Here is a 16,996-nt window from a genome sequence, read left to right as displayed (position 1 = left end):
AATGGGTGTTTGCCAATCTGAGTAACATACAAGGCCCTGCTGTGACATGCAGCACTGTGTAGCGGTAATATAGTCTTTCAGGCTGATCAAAGGGACACAATTCAAGGCATACAAACTAAGATAATGCCCTTCGAGATTTTTTTTTTAAACCAGCAAAGCGAGATCACAGCGCTCTTCTGTAAATACAAACAATTCTGAAAAAGAAATCCTGGGAAGTGGCTTGATTCCAAGGTGTGGCAGCCTTTAGCAAAGGGCAGACTGAGAGTGGAGAATGACACACAAGTAAGACTCACCCATCTCACGGAAACCGAGTTCTGGGCAAAGTACTGCACACTGCAATACTTCTTCCAATTTTAGTTAGAAGAGCCGACATCCCTATCTACTTTGCCCAGACTATTGCACTGAAGACCATAAGGAATCAATGTACTGTAACTTTGTTGAAAGAGAACTACAAAACTTTACTTTTGTTCCAAAGTACAACAAAACTGTCTCTGGGGCTCTTGGGTGGTTCAATCATAAAAGGCACTTGTCCCAAGCATAGACTGAGCTCTATAATTCACAGCAGGAGTTTGAACTGTGAAATGCCACCAGCCAACTGTGACCAAACCTCCCCAAGCAGTGGTGCACAATCTGGTCGAGAAAGTTAGCCAGGGTGGTCTCTCTTGGTCTGAGACTTCCTGGGTGCCTGCAGGCATGTGGTTATGTCATGTGAGGGACACTCCCTTCCTCTAGTCAGTGCTGAATTTCCTGTGTCACTGCAGAGCTTGTAACATGCCAAAGAGATGAATTAATTGACTAGTGGACCAGTCAGGGTGTTTGCACTTCTTCATTCTCACTGTGTGGGAACTGGGATTGTCTTCTCAGACAAGAGGCCAGACAGCTGGCAATTCCAAATTGGACAGGTATATAACAAATCTAAACCGGTTCTTTAAATTAGAATAACTGCAGAATGTGTGGAGCATTTATGTAACATAGTGGCTCCAGGCAAGTTACAAGAAATGCAGTTTACTATTCAGACAAACATTATTCACTCGTAACAGATACTGTAATAACAGTACACCTCCTAAGGTGTTAAATAAACTTGCACAGAACGAAAAGCATATCACGTACAGAATATAATCGTTGTGCAACAGTACAGTCATATTAAAGGCAATCTTGTGCAAGGCAAACTGTTTACAGTATTGTCATTGTACTTCAAAAACATCTAAAAAAAGAATCCTCCAGGTATACACTTCTAATCCACAAAAATCCTCTAGTACAAGAGGAAAAGGTACTTGTACTGACCTATTCTGACAATGTCCACTGCGGTGTCTCTGGGCATAATGAACACCATTAAACGTGAACATGAAAAACATGCACACTCCTCACCCTTCCTGTACTACCACAAGATTTTCAGTGGCGAGACAAAGCTGATTAGCAACTGCAGATCCCAAAATTGGGAGGGTATAAAAAGAAAACAAGGAAATTCCAAATAAAATAAAGCTCCGCTGCATCATTATTAGTTTCCACAATGTATTCAAACTGTGTCTGTATTTGTCCTAGAGGACTGCCAACTTTACTTAATTCATGTCCGTGTGTGGATTAGTGTCTGAAAGGCACAAAGGTTATGGCCTACTGTAGCATGAATCCTGTTCCTTTAAAATCTACGTACAAACAAATAGCTCACATACTATGTCCAGGGATTGTAATATAATAATCAACTGTATTTTCTATAGCACCTTCAAAAGTGGCTTGTCAAAGAGCTTTACAGAAAAAATAGACAATGAGAGGAGAAATTAGAATTACACAGTTACAGTGATGGGTTGGAATACAGAAGGAAAGCAAAGGGGTAGACAAAGTACCAGTTAAACAAAGGCCCTTTAAAGAAAAATGTTTCGAGTCTAAATCTGGAAAAGCTCGGGGAAGGTGACTCTGATATCTTTAGGGACAGAATTCTAGAACTTAGGGCTATAGCAAGAGAAGGCACCATCACCCTGTGGAGTGTAGATGTAGTTAGGGGACAGATAGGAGACCAGAATTAGATGAACAAAGGTTATAAGGTGGGGAGCAGGACAATAGTAACTCAGACAGGTACCGATGTGCCAAGCCATGCAAAGACTTATAGTTGAGCATGAGGATTTTGAAGTCAATACAAAACCTGAATGGAAGCCAGTGCAAGGACTCCAGGATAGGAGTAATGTGATCAATTGCACTAGACTTGGTCAGGATTCTGGCTGCCGAATTGTGGATATACAGTAATTTGTTCAACATGGATTTAGATACCCCAGTGAGTAGGGTACAGTAATCAATTCGAGAGAGTACAGACGTGCTGACCAGATTTTATGCAACAGTTAGCAACAGCATAGGTTTGAACTGGTTTTAAAATTATATAATTATTATATTATAAAACTTATAATATTCGTATTGAAAAGACTTAATTGCAAGTATCTTTTTTTTAATAAAAGTGCATTCAGTAGGGGTCAGACTCTTACTCTAGAATCATCTGCAGCAATAACCTAATACCATCTCCCCTAAAGATACCTTATCAAAATGGTACTTAGATAAGTGAAACCTACACACAATGCAGGGTTTTTAAGAGTTGGTCAGTATTTTGCAGTCCTGGAGAACTACTGTCTCTTCTGATTTGTTTCCACTGAACCTAGTTAGTTTGAAGACCTTAAATCAAGCTGTTTGCTTGTGCTTTTAAAAAAGTCAACAGCAGACTAAGGTAAAAGATTAGCATGAAACCTGTCTCAGATCCTGGGATTCAGCTCTCCTCTCACTTGACCAATGGTCACACACAGCACTAAGAACGTTTATTATGAGAGTCCCACCTGTGTCTGCACAGCATTAACAGCTAAATTAACAGCTAAATAATACGATTTGTTTATAAAGCTATAGGGGAATAACAATTCCCAAAGTGAAAGAATTCTGCTCACTAGATTTGTTGAAAATGCCACTTAGAAAAGAGATTTCTTTAACTAAGTCTTAAGCACAGAAGCACAGAAGCACAGACAACAGTTGAATTCCTTGCTGGGCCAGTGAAGGTTCAAGGATCCTGGATTGAGCTCAGATGGAAGAAAACACAGAAGATATATAGGCATATCAAAAACAGGACAGGGAAATACGAGGCTATCCCATTGCTGCCTTTATGTGCTTCAATTACATAAATGTGTGTATAGCACCTTCTGATATAAGATGACTACATTTTGTACAGCTGTCCCAGCTTCCCAACTCAAAACCATTAACAGCCTAGATAATGCAGAAGCTAGACAGTCTGTTGTTTCACATAGTGATTATCAGAACACAATACACAATACTAAAAATAACGCCCTTGCGATAAAGGGAAAAAAGCCTCACTTTTGAGTGGAAATGTTTTATTTTGTTGTAACGTTTCATGACAATAGCATAAAATGTGTCACCAGTGAAGAAACGTTCAACAGTAATGAACATCCGTGTCACAGAGAGGTAAATTAATGGATAATCTACCTTTTTTTGTTGTTTTAAAATTTGCATGGCAAATTATTTTATTTCCTTGGATGAAGAATACATTTCATAATTAATTCTATTTCTGCAGTACAAACACATGGTTTTAACACTGTCTCTGAGGCATGTCATCTGCAGAAGTTTTCGGATGACTCTGCAATTGTGGGGTGTATTAGAGAGGGGAGGGAGGAGGAATATAGGAGCTTACCAGCTTTGTGGAGTGGTGTAATCTTAACCATCTCCAGGTAAACACCAGCAAGACCAAAGAAATGGTCATGGACTTTCGAAGGAATAAGTCTCCACTGAACCCTGTTTCTATCCAGGGTGAGAGGGGGTGCAGTCCTACAAGTACTTAGGGGTACACCTGGATGATAAGCTGGAGTGGACTGTTAACACTGACACTGTACAAGAAAGGTCAGAGCCGACTATTTTCTTAGGAGGCTCAGGTCCTTTGGTGTGTGTGGAACACTGCTACACATTTTTTATGAATCAGTGGTGGCAGCGGCCATCTTCTACGCTGGTGTGTGCTGGGGCAGCAGCATCATGACAAGAGATGCAAATAGGCTCAATAAACTCATCAAGAAGGCTGGCTCTGTGTTGGGGCTGAGCCTTGACCCCCTGGAGGTGGTGGCTGAGAGGAGAATGCTGACCAAGCTCACAGCCATCATGAACAACGCCTCTCATCCGCTACATGGGACTGTTATTGGGCAGCGGAGCACTTTTAGCAACAGACTGCTCCAGCTCTGGTGTTCAAGGGAGCGTTTCCGCAGGTCTTTTCTCCCGGGGGCTGTCAGGGTGTATAACACTGCCCTAGGCTAGGACTGTTAGCCCTTCATTTGCTCGTCTATGGACAGCATGTTGCTCCATTGTACTCTTTTTGGACACTCAATCTGCATATACCTATGCACATTTTGCACATATTTTATTGTTTTTACGGTGACTATGATCATATTTTGCACACACCTATGTATTTATTTTTATTTACTGTATTTTATATTTATTTTGTATTACTGTACGTATTCTAATGTTTCGTCTATTCTGACGTCTGTTTTTTGTTTTTGCTTGTCTTGGGCTCCTGTAACACATCAATTTCCCTTCGGGATCAATAAAGCCTTATCTACCTATCTCTACTGTCAATTAAGAATTACCAGGCTTGTACCAGCACACCTAATACCAACATGGATTATTCTATTATAGTTTTCCAAAACATCAAAGCACACAGCTTTAGCTTGTCAATTAGCCATGCAATTTGTTTAGGATCTTATTTTCTCCTTCTCCTTACCTTGAAGACTCATGAGTTAACTCGGATTTCAGAGATCCTTTAAAACAAAATTAGGTATAAACTTCACTGGTACTGTAGAAGAGACTGAAATGGTTAAAGCAACACTTAAGGCTGCTTTTATGTGCTGTTCTACAACATTTGAATTGCATACTTCAAACTGTTGTTACATTAACTATAAAAGGTATACATGTTCACACACTGATGAATATAATACTGTTAAACTAAAACACCAAAAGTAATCATTGTCTGCATGTGTGAAGTTTCCCACTTCCACCAGAGCAAGTGACCACATTCCTGCCTCACTGAAATTATCTTGTAGTCTGTAGCCTGAAGCACAGCGGATTTTATCATAAAAGCACAAACCCCACTTGACCTACAGCGTCAGAGAGCACAAAACTTCTCACACAAAGCCCTGACCAAAACTATTTCAGGCAACTTCTTATCAATGTAACAACAAAAAGCCTAGTGTATACAGAAAGGGCTTTACTTCATTAATATAATTTCTTATTCTTTGTTCAACAGAATAAGCCCGAAGAATTTCCATGAAATCACATGCTTTATGCAAATGAAGAATCGTGTGGACAAAGGAGGGTTGTGCACATCGCACAGTCTCCCCCCATCCCGTGAAGAAACTTGGAGGGTTCTTGTGAAAAGCATAAATTGGGATTCCGTTTTAGTAAGAGCTCAGAGATCATTTTAGATAATTCAGTGTCGGTTTTCAACAATCACGGGCCTGTGAAATATACAAAAACTGGAACTGAGGAAGTTTCATGACAGTTTAGATTTTCAATCTGTTCTAATGAAGTAGCAAACCTAAAGTGTTAAAAAGAATGAGACTGTTTCAGTCTGTTTTATTGACTAAGATAGAACACTGTATATTTAAAAAGGGGTATGCTCAGTATTAATGTTGTTTTTATCTTTTATTGCTTACTGTGCGGAGTGGGAACTGTAGCTTTCGGCAAAGAGAAATGCGTCACAATTGTATAATGAAAAACAGAAACAGTAAACTGAAGAGAGATTGACTGAATGCTTAAGCTTATTTGCAGCCCACCAAACAAAATTTCAGATCCCATAGGAGTTTGTGGGGCTTACATAAAGTATCATGAATGGAAGAAACAGACTGCATCTCTTGGGAAGATTCACTTTATAGTGACAAGCTTTGCTACTGATCCATACCAAAAAACTAAACTATTCGTGACTGCTGCCAGATTGATTGATTAAAGCTTCCAATAAATACGTCCTTCGTCAGACAGTCAGAATCTTTACATCATTATGTCTTAACATCAGATCAGACATACGTTACCATTTCTTCATAAACAACTGGCTGCAATCATACAATTTCTTTTTACGAGAAAGAGCGAGGCCAATTAACTGTAACAGGGACCGTGGGCTGCAGCACATTACTGCTCGTCTTGTCCATGTGAAATTGAAAAAAGCACAAACATGCCCTGCAACACCAAATTAACCCATGCAAAGTATGGTTCCGGAACAGACAGGTGTTCATTTCAAATTTCTTGAATCTCTGCGCGTTATTTGAGAGTTGTTCATATGGCAGGACTGTTATCGAACGCACCAGACCATAATCTCCCCTAACCCCCGATATGGCGTACAAGGGCTGTGGAAACATAAATATTCATTCAGGACTCCAAACCATTAACCTAGAGCCTCCTCTCTCTCTACTCAGCCTTTCTAATTAAGTGGCAGGACACAGCAAATCTGTAAGATAAGGTTTGCACGGTGTGTTTATACAGTATTAAGTGGGAAAATCATTTTGCATGCTTCCCTAAAATGAACATGTTCTGGAAAGCAAGGGTTTATATAATGTTTTATGTTTATATAATATTTCATGTTTATATAAAGTCTAAGAAGGTTTTATCATCAACATTATTATTATTACTTCCTTACTTAGCAGATGCCTTTATCCAGGGGAACTAAAATGTAGACAAACATTTGCATTAAAAGTACAAGGGAAAAATTTATGATAAATAGAATACAATAAAGAACAAAAAAAAACACAATAATGTTGGAAGATTTCACAGTACTTTAACAAATGTTCATTAGTCTTCAGGTTATCGCACTCAGAGAGTGACTACATTGCTTTGTAACAGATCTAATTCCTAACTACAGTAAAACTACAGTAAAAAAACTGCACAGTAGACCTCTAAATAGGGCTGGGCGATAATTCGATAATGATAATTATCGTGATCTAATTTTCCTCGATATAATTTTAACAAAAGTTCGATAAATGTTCGATATACAGTGTATGTTTATGCTTTGCGCATGATATGCGTGTGCGTGTTGCAGACCGGGCAGCTAACGTGGTGTTGTTTACCCACACGGTGGTGGCTGACAGGATTGTAGTTAGAGTGGAGAAATGAGCGACACTGAAGCAAATGTAGTGCTGCCAACAACCAGCTCGAAGGACGATGACGTCGTCGACAGAAAAGGTCATTCAACTTCGGTAATTTGGAGATATTTTGGCTTTTTACGATCAGACATAAAACAGAGCACTTTAAACTTTGCAGTCTGTCTGAGCCATCTTCTATGTGTGTTTTATCACACTGCAGTATTTAATTTTTCTATTAAGATATTTATTTTGTAAATTTTACTCATGCATATTTTGACATAAAAAAGACTTGAATACTCTCTACCTCAGATTTATTTAGTGTTTCTGCTGTTTGGAAAGTGTTTGTTGTGTTCTTAAAATAAAGAGTTTGTCTGGTTTCTTCAACTTTCACTCAGGATAAAAAATCTGCCTTTAAACTTGAAAGAAATAATGATTTGACATTTATCGTGATAATTATCGATATCGACTGATATGAAATTTTTTATCGTGATAATGTTTTTGGCCATATCGCCCAGCCCTACCTCTAAATAAACCCAACAGTATTCCACTTCATTGTGGAACTGTACTGTGTTTTTTTTAATTGCACAGCTGATGAAACATCTCATAAAACATACACACAATGCCTTGATAAAATCTCTCAGAACATCACTGGATATTCTTATACAATCTCTTCTGTATGTGAACCATTTATTCATTCAACTCATTACAAAACAGAAGAGATTTGTGCCAAGGTGCAGCTGCTGTCTTGTGTAACTACGAACGCAGAACTACTTTCATAACATACCAAGACAAATCAAATCCTGATTTAAGGATCTTCCTGGCCTGTATCTTTACAGCACAGATGGAACTGCATTTCCCACTAGACCAGACTATGGTAGAGATCAAGTAGCATAATTCTCTGTATGTCTACATTTTGCCAGCAAAATGCAAAATTAGACTTAGAATCACAGTAATTAAAAGGAACCAGGTCAGTATAATTAATATAGTTCTTAATCTGCATACATTTATCATTTTATAAAATAAGCTGTTTCTCAAAACTGATATAAAAGAGCTAAGTCTTTAACACTTATGTTCAGTTTATTTGTCATATGCACAAGTGCAATGAAATGCTTATTTTTGCATGTGTGCGCCAATACAAAGACATTAAAGGAATCACCAAAAACATAAATACAGAACAGCAACTACAACAACAAGCTAAATAAACATACAGCTTAATAAAAGGTCATACAAGCAGTGTGAGACAAAAAACTTCAGTGTGAACCAGTGGTAGGGGTAGAGTAGACTGACAGCTTGTGGGAAGAAACTGTCTCTGAATCTGGAAGTTTGTACCTTTATGCTCTTATACACCTTGTTTACCAGAGAGAAGGGGGGAGAAAAACAAGAAAACAGGATGACTGGTATCCTTAGCGATACTTCCAGCCTTCCTGAGACAGCGAGTTGTGGAAATGTCCACAATAGAGGGGAGCTGTACTCCAGTGATGGACTGGGCTGACCTGATCACCCCTTTCGGTAAGACAACGAGCTGCTGCCAAACCACACTGTAATACCACACCTGAGCACACTCTCAATAGTACACCTGTAAAATGTAGTAACGATAGTTGAAGATAGACCAAATGTTTTCATGTAAAGGCGCTGTTGCATGCTGGGCCCATGTTAAATCATTAGTAATTAAGAAAAGCTTCTAACCATCTCTACAGCCACCCCATGAAGTGAATAAGGTGGTCCCCATCCTGCTTTCTAAAACTGATGACCTTTGGTTTCGCTGATGTTGAGGGAGAGATTATTGTCATGGCACCACTCCACCAGGTTCCTGACCTCATCCCTGTAGGGTGTCTCATCCTAACCGGTGATTCGGCCAATGATAAAACTGATAATGAAACATGATGGGATACTCCAGACCATTTTTAGAACTATACTGAACATCAAAAGAAACTTATCACTCTATGCCTGCATTTTTAGAAAAACAGTATTCAGATTTTCTATATTGAATTTGAGCAACATTTCAATTAATTGATCTTTCATAACTAGTAGCATATGACAATAATATACTCAAGGGACTTTAATTGTTTCACAAGCACGGAATTACTTAGCGAATGACTGGTAACATGTAACTAGATGATTTGACGTGCTGAATGTAAAACCTAGTGCAAACCGAGAAAGGAAAACGCAGAAAGTAACCAACACGTCTTGCTTACGAAGAGAAAACTGACGTCGGCTTGTTCAGCCCAGAGCTCTGGAGCCGAATCCTCCTTAGCGATGAAGGAAGTTTTTACAGAGTCGTCCCTGTAGGAAGACACCACGAGTGGTACAGACATGCAGAACGATGTATCGATTGTTGTGTACCACAGACAAGTGTAAGGGCGTGAGCAGGTGTGGCGAGCTGCTACAGAACGTCACATGTAGTGAATGAAGGAATGCTACTCGCTTCCCTGGCTATGTGCAGTTCCAAATGTGACAACGCATGTCTGCTAATATACTGTAACAATCGCTTTTAAGCAAGAAGGGAATGTGGAAGCTCTACTCGCCGGAGCCGAACTTCGTTGAACATTTGTGGGATGAGCTGGGATGACATATGGCAAGCAAACAGGCACATGCTGGTGCAGGCTCTGGGAGGGGACCCGCAAGACAGCAGCTGCACCTTAGCACGTAGCAGATGCACAGCTTGTATTGCTTCCAACAGCGTCCACGCACACTATTACCCCTGTGACTTTCACAGCACACTCCCCTGGCGATCAGCCTTGCTGCTGACAAGTGGTAATCAGCATAATAACGACATCATGTCAACTCACTACAATTTGGACTTATTCCAAAAAAGACTGGTGTTCTCCCGATAATGAGTTGAATTTCTTGCAGTGATAAAGTAACTGCATACATTTTCAACTCTAAACAAAGCTACAAAATCACTTCAAACAAGGTTAGCCCACGACGGGATTATACTGTAGTTTTTACTTCTTTACTACGACTGGAAGCTAGGGGCCAGTCCACGGCTCTGTTTTCAATCACACGTGGGGACGAAGCAGTGAAACACCCTGCTTCAACCGGCACAGTCTGGAACATTCACAAGGCAAATAAATAAGAAAACCGAGGAATGAACCCGGAAACAGGGATACAGTTTGACAGATAGTATAACCGTTATAGTCTCTGAATGAAAACCTTAATGGTCAGTCAGCAAACGTTCACTCGGCCTGTACAACAAACATTTTATTTCTTCTCACGATAAGGATCTCAAATTGGTATCTCCACAAATATTCTGCAAGTCTTTTGGAAGTGTTACAAGTTGCCTCGAGTGTTAAAAACAAACATTATCATCCACTGAATGTATTTGTAACATGAGCTGGTAAACACAGCTAAGATGGTTTGGACGTTTTAAGTCACATGTCTCATCCAATGAGGAATGAAGAGAGAAAGAAAGCATCTTTTTTCCACATGCATCAAAAACACAGGCCTTGAACACTGCATTACACTTCTGGAAAGCATATCACAACACCTTCCTCTTATTACAAAACCTGCAACAGTGTTCCTACTACCTCTTTGAATGTTAACATGCAGAGTGAAATAGACAGTAGTATTGTCACCAATTACACTCCAAGCTGGTCTGCAATAGCAACAAGTTTCAACATTCCACATTAATTCTTACATCTTAACAAATATGGTGACATTTACAGTACTAAGAACTTCAAAATAATGTTGTACCGGTCTTTTATATTCAATAGAATTATCTCAGTCACTTACAGTGGAGAGGTTAATACATTCGCTATTTAAGTGATTGATTTTCTTCGAGTCTGAAGCCAAGGGTTTTAGACTGCACTTACAGCAATCTGTATACACGCACTGGCCATGCCGGCTGAAAAGCACTCTAATTACGAAGCACAGCAATATGATCTGCATTATGACAGACATTTCAGACTACTGACTCACTCAGTTTTGAGATGATATTCTTCCCAGCAAGCTCTCCAGCACCCTGGGAAAAGCCTGTGGGGTTTCTGGAATGTGCCTCATATGGCCAACAGCTCCACTGTACTGTAAAATATGCAAAATGTACTTACTATGTATTACTCTTTGCGAACAAAGAAAAAAGGGCCGTTTTTACTGATCACTGCAAGCAGACAAGCAAAAATTCTAATATTAAAACAGGAAAATTAATGCTGGGTAAAACAGCATCTTCAGTAATTCTAAAAATGTATTTGTATCTGATTAATTTCCTTCAAACTGCAACAGTCATCACTTTTCTGCTGCAATGTTGCTATAGTAATTGGAACATCAGACCTACTGCAGGATTCCAGCACACTCCCACAAAGGGGTCTGCACACTCAGGAGCTGTCTCTAAAATATATATTCCGTTTCATTCAACATAATGTCTCTGGGAAAACATGCGATCGTGTCCTTCAAGCTCAGACACAACGCTATTTCTGTTTCCCTTAAAGAGAAAAATTCTCCAACACACCACTCTACTGTACAAGGAGATAAAGCATACCTGTGCAGGTACTGTATTTCATCACCACAAAGGCTTTATTCAAGAGCCCTCTGCCTATGCCAGAGCTGCATGATACATCATTATAGAAGCTAGGCTGGATCTACCTTGCATGACATGAACTGGGGTAACTTAAAACCATTCCAGTATAATCATACATCACAGAGACTGCCATTCCTGTAACGCTCCAGTAAACAATAGCCCTCTATCACTGCCCACCACTGTGCAGTGCTCTTTGGTATACAGTGGTATGTTTAATAGTGAGAAAAAAGCAAAAATACCGACCATGGTCACTTCATACAGCACAACATTACAAAGAAACTAGCCACGAAGAGATCTGTCTGCATCCAAAATCATTACTGTATCAAATGAATTAGAAATTTAACAAAGTATTTTCATAAATGTCAAACGGCGAGTAAAGGTTTACACTAGACAGCTTCCACAATGACCTTCTTCACTCTCTTTCTGTGTGCGTGGAGGCAAAACAGGCTCACACCCATCCCATCGTCCCTGCTGACAGCTTGACAGCGACAGAGAGCTGTGGCCAGTGGTCGGGTCCACAGCCATTTCCTGCAGCAACCACCATGTCTATCGACGCGCAGACCCGCGTGCTCGTCCTTCCCCTGGCCTCCCAGACCTGCCGGGATTCGGCGCTCATTCTCTTCGCCTCGCTGCATTTCAGCACAGACGGCTCCAGCCTGGATCACGCATCTTTAAAAATTCAGGAACGTTAATATTGCGGTCTTGAAAGATCTGGATGAAAAGCAATACTGAATGAATCCTTATTTTTTTTTATTTTCACAGGATACAGCACATTGTCTGGTTATAAAAATCCTAAATTACTGCTCTTCTCTATTTCATATCCACTCCTTCTGATATGCAGAAAGGTCAGTATAAACCATTTGCGTAACAATATGTTTCACTGACAGAAAAGTTCAAGTAGGTAGCAGGGTCAGCGTGCGTAGGCTGCAAAGGAACAGGTTAAAAGAGAAGAGAAGATGATGAAGAAGAAGAAACCTTTAACTTGTTCCTTATTGAAAGAATTCTGAACATTTGGGCTTAATTTGTCCATGTTCGATTCATCCATCCACCCACTTTCTAACTGTTCCTTGCAGCTCAGGGTTGTGAGGGAGCAGGAGCCCATCATGCAAGCAGTGGGTGCAGGGCAGGGTACACCCTGGGCGCCAGTCCATCACACGACAGACACACAGACACACACGGCATGTTTTTGGACTGTTGGAGGAAACTGTAGCGGCCAGAGGAAACGCACGCAAACACGGGGACTAACTTTCACTTAAATACCAGACTGAGTATTTCTCACTCCTCAACCCGCTCATAAAAATAGACATCCAAAATGTGAGGCAGAAACAGTTAACTGGGGGGGTAGAGAGTAAGTGTTTGATCCCCTTACAGATTTCAGCCTTTGCACTTCAAGACCAAATCAAACCACCCAACAAATTTTATTTAAAATACACATTTTTTATATGTTGCTCAAAACCATTCTCAATTTCCTTGTTCACTTGAACGCGTTCAAGACTAAATGAGGGCCCTCTGGTTCCGCCAGTTAAAAGGAAAGCAGACAAGTTGAAAGATGTCAGGTTTGAAGAAGTGGGGCTTACAGCACATCAACTAATCTTTGTGAACAAACCTTTTCCAGACTTCCTATAATCCCTAAACCTCTTTGTAGGTAAGAGTTTAATCATTCTTATGTGAACAAAGAGCTCTGAGCATGTGTGAAATGCATTACATTCTGCCTCAGATACAAGAGGGCTATTCTGAACAATATCAAACAGACGGAAATACTGCAGCTGTAAAAAAGGCCTGAATTAAAAATGTACTTTGCACATTTATAATTAATTGTTAAGGTCACCATTTTAGAGCTCATCTCCGATACGAAGACTGAATACCCATCTTGGCAACAGGCAAAAGGAGACATCAGCTAAATCATTAGAGACGCAGCATCAGCTAAAAATCATTAGACTTAAAAATGCGCTTGCAAGGGCTTTTAATTAAATTTCCGTATGTGCACTGTCGAGAGGAAACTGTAAATAAAACAAAAACTATTTTCACATGCACACCACAATGAACAGGACTCTGGAATATGACTGAAGTGGTCACAAACTATGAAAAATACCTGCCAACTGACTTGTCAGTTTAGACTTGTCAGTTCTGGCACTTGCAATACAAGAACAGTGTCTTTGCCTTAAAAAAAACATGAACGAGATAACCACCCCAAAGTTATAAAATGTTATAAGCAAGTGAAACCCATGGAAATATTACATACTAGTGTCCTTGGCCCCTTAATTGAAATTTCTTGCACTCGGCATCTAAATTTTAGTCACACATTTTGGTCAAACACTAGCGGCTTCTTGCTTACAACATTTGTCTGGAGCAATGAAGGAACTAACCAGAAGTAAAAACAAAAGATGAATAGGAAGAATTAATTTAAAACAAAACAAGAAAAATCCCATGCTGTACTTTAAGCATAAATAAAGTTCAGCTGTGATGCAAATAAATTCAAGTACTTTCCAGGCAGTTTGGTCATTAAAAGTACAGTATTTCAAAACCAGCATTATAAAAGCACCGTAACAGGCTTCGAGTAAATCGAGTAAACCTACAGGTTTTCCAAAGCTTTCCCAAAACTCTATTTACAGAAAAACAGAAAAACACCAGTCAGCTATCCAAGATAAAATAATGCAGCCTATTATGCAATATTTATTCCCACAGGGAAAACACATCACTAATGTTAACTCACTGCACTCCATGTGTATGATGTGATCCATACCTTCTGATATCATGTTCTTCAACCATAATATAGGAGTAGTTAATGATTAACTACACACTTGATGCTGTACAGATTCTCAGTGACTGCAAAAAGTAAATCAAATATATAGCACACAATGTATATGTCACCACAGCTGTCATTCAAGACCTGGGGAACAGTTTATCAGTCAGCTATCTTATGTTACTACTCATGAGTAAGAAGAATCCTTCCAAACCAACTAATCAATAAAATCTGCTTAACCATATGCCTAAATGTTACACACTTGGTGCTTTGCTTGCAAAAGTGGCATGGTTAAAAGCTTCTAAACCTAGGTTAAGTCACACTTGGTCTGAATAGATTAGATTTTTCTCAGACCAAGCAGGCAACTGAAAAGTCAGTTTACATTTTTACAGGGCAAATTCCAACACCTGATCCCTTGCATTGCCTTTAACAGAGGCATGTACAGAGAACGTATAACTTATATGCAACCTAGGATGACTTGATGCAAAAACGTTAATGGACACACATACTATTATATACACAGGTACAGTATATTTTCCACAATGTTTGCACAAGACAACACTTCTGATTGAAATGCCACACAAAAAATAAATGCGTAAGGTTTTCAACAGGCCATGTTTAATTTAAATATTAGATGTATTTTCTATACTTATTCAAGACATGCAGGCTAGTTTCATTTCACAAAATACAGTACTTACTGTATCTTCCTGTTAAACAAGAATACTGTTTTGGCATTATTTTTTTGCCATTTTACACACTGACTCGCAAAATAACTCCTCATATTGTGTTACACTTCTAACGTGAGGGCACATAATTTGAGATTCTAGTGCACCTGGTGAACATATGGTGTATATGAAGTACAAAACAGGATTCCAAAGATGAAATATATTTTCCAGCAAGCCAAAAGTAGAGCGATCACTTTATAACTTTCAAAATGAAGTCAATGGCGCAAAGCCACTGCAACAACCACAGTGCTTCTAACCAAGCCTTGTAACCAATGTGACACTACAGGCTATCACCATGGTTTCATCAGAAACTGAGGTCAGCTCTCCAAAGCTCTGCTGTTACCACTCAAAGTAAGTTTTAACTCCTGCAATCTTTGAGCTTTTACAAAGCATAGGCAACACCGTTTTACAAGGGAGATCAAAGTCCACCATTTTAAAATGTAGTAAAATATCACTTATAAATCTTGAAGTTTAGGAATAAAAATAAATGTCTGACATGAGTGCTTGTTTGAAAGTGATCATAAATCTGCCTCAGAGCAAAGGATTTGCAGTTACTTGGGACCATTCGTACACTAGGCCGAGAAAAATCCTGTTCTTCCGTTTTGGTCTAAAAAAACATGTATGCTCAGGAAGAGAACAATATGAAATAAGCCCACATCAAGCACAGGCCTTGCAGGCTGTAGAAGTAAAAGCACAGAATACAAGTATTGAGGGGTGCAACCAGACTCCACTGCAGGATAGGTGTAATACAAAACGCAGTAATTATTTTTAAAAACAAGCTATTCTATATATTAAAAATAATAAATATGTACATACATTATAATTGGACAGGTAACATCTACTTTAAATGCCTGGAATTAGCAAGCACAGACTTTGATTAACAAAAAAAAACCTTGGACCATATTTTTATTTGAAAGAAAATTATAATATTTAAATATTTTTTTAAATATGTTTAAAATATTTAAATATTTAAAATAAGGAACTGATGTAAATTATTTTATAGCTCTTCACCTTGTACTTGGACATTAAGTTTACAACTGCAGTTGGTCATTGATTCTAATGAAAGGCTGCCTAGGACAAAATTTTGCCAAGAAAAATGTTGCTCTGCTTTCAATGAGCAAAAGCGAGTTCAATTCTAAGCCACTACTGTAGTACCAAATCAAATGCCGCAACCAGAAAACATGCACATTTAGAGAAAAAATGCTGATCAGAGTAAATTCAAATTTGGAAAGATGGAAAGTTTCACTTGCAGTAGATCTGGTTGTGAACATATAATCCTGGATCACAGGATGATAGTATTTTAGATCTCACAGCAGTAGGTTAATGTTTAAAGTGTAGTTTTACTCACATTACGTTTTGAGCCTTTCATCTTATACATTTAAATTACAAGTTTTGTGGCACTAACATATATAACATATTATCATCGATACCATAGCCTATATATTACATAAAGAATTCAATGTGCAGACATGCAAAAATTTCCCTCCCCCTCTCTATGAAGCAAACAGGAAATGAACTTTGTGATGAAAATTAGTTCTGTGCACATATTAATAGACCGCTGTCTGCCTGACATCTGTAGCCCAAAAACTATGTCAACAGTTCAGCAGAAGTGGTTTTATGGGCAGACTATCTACAGCAGCATAAAATACGGGCACTTGGGGACATGTTGGGGGAAAGAATTATGAACCTTTCGTGCTTTTACAAACCTTTCAATCAGTACGTGTGACAGGCCCCTGATAACATCCTGACTATTGATAAAACTTAAACAGCAAAATAAACAGAAAAAAAAAATAACCAGAAAAAAAAGACTTATGTTGCAATGTGTATGTAAATGTATATACAAGTACATATGCAGATATGTTAAAAACTCAAATGCCATGTTGTTACTCAGATATGCATCTTTTTGTATACAGTATAAACA

At 38.9% G+C, this 16,996-nt stretch overlaps 1 protein-coding gene across 5 annotated transcripts in view; it reads right to left on the bottom strand.

Moving 5' to 3' along the window:
* The window catches only part of sbf1 (SET binding factor 1), a 103,162-nt gene that overhangs the window by 67,980 nt on the left and 18,186 nt on the right, over window positions 1–16,996 (bottom strand). The window lies entirely within an intron of this gene.

This window comes from Atractosteus spatula, chromosome 8, assembly GCF_055471065.1.
Source record: "Atractosteus spatula isolate fAtrSpa1 chromosome 8, fAtrSpa1.hap1, whole genome shotgun sequence".
In the NCBI taxonomy this organism is placed as follows: domain Eukaryota; kingdom Metazoa; phylum Chordata; class Actinopteri; order Semionotiformes; family Lepisosteidae; genus Atractosteus; species Atractosteus spatula.
The sequence above is the reverse complement of the archived record's forward strand: the minus strand, read 5'-3'. Positions and strand labels throughout refer to the sequence as shown.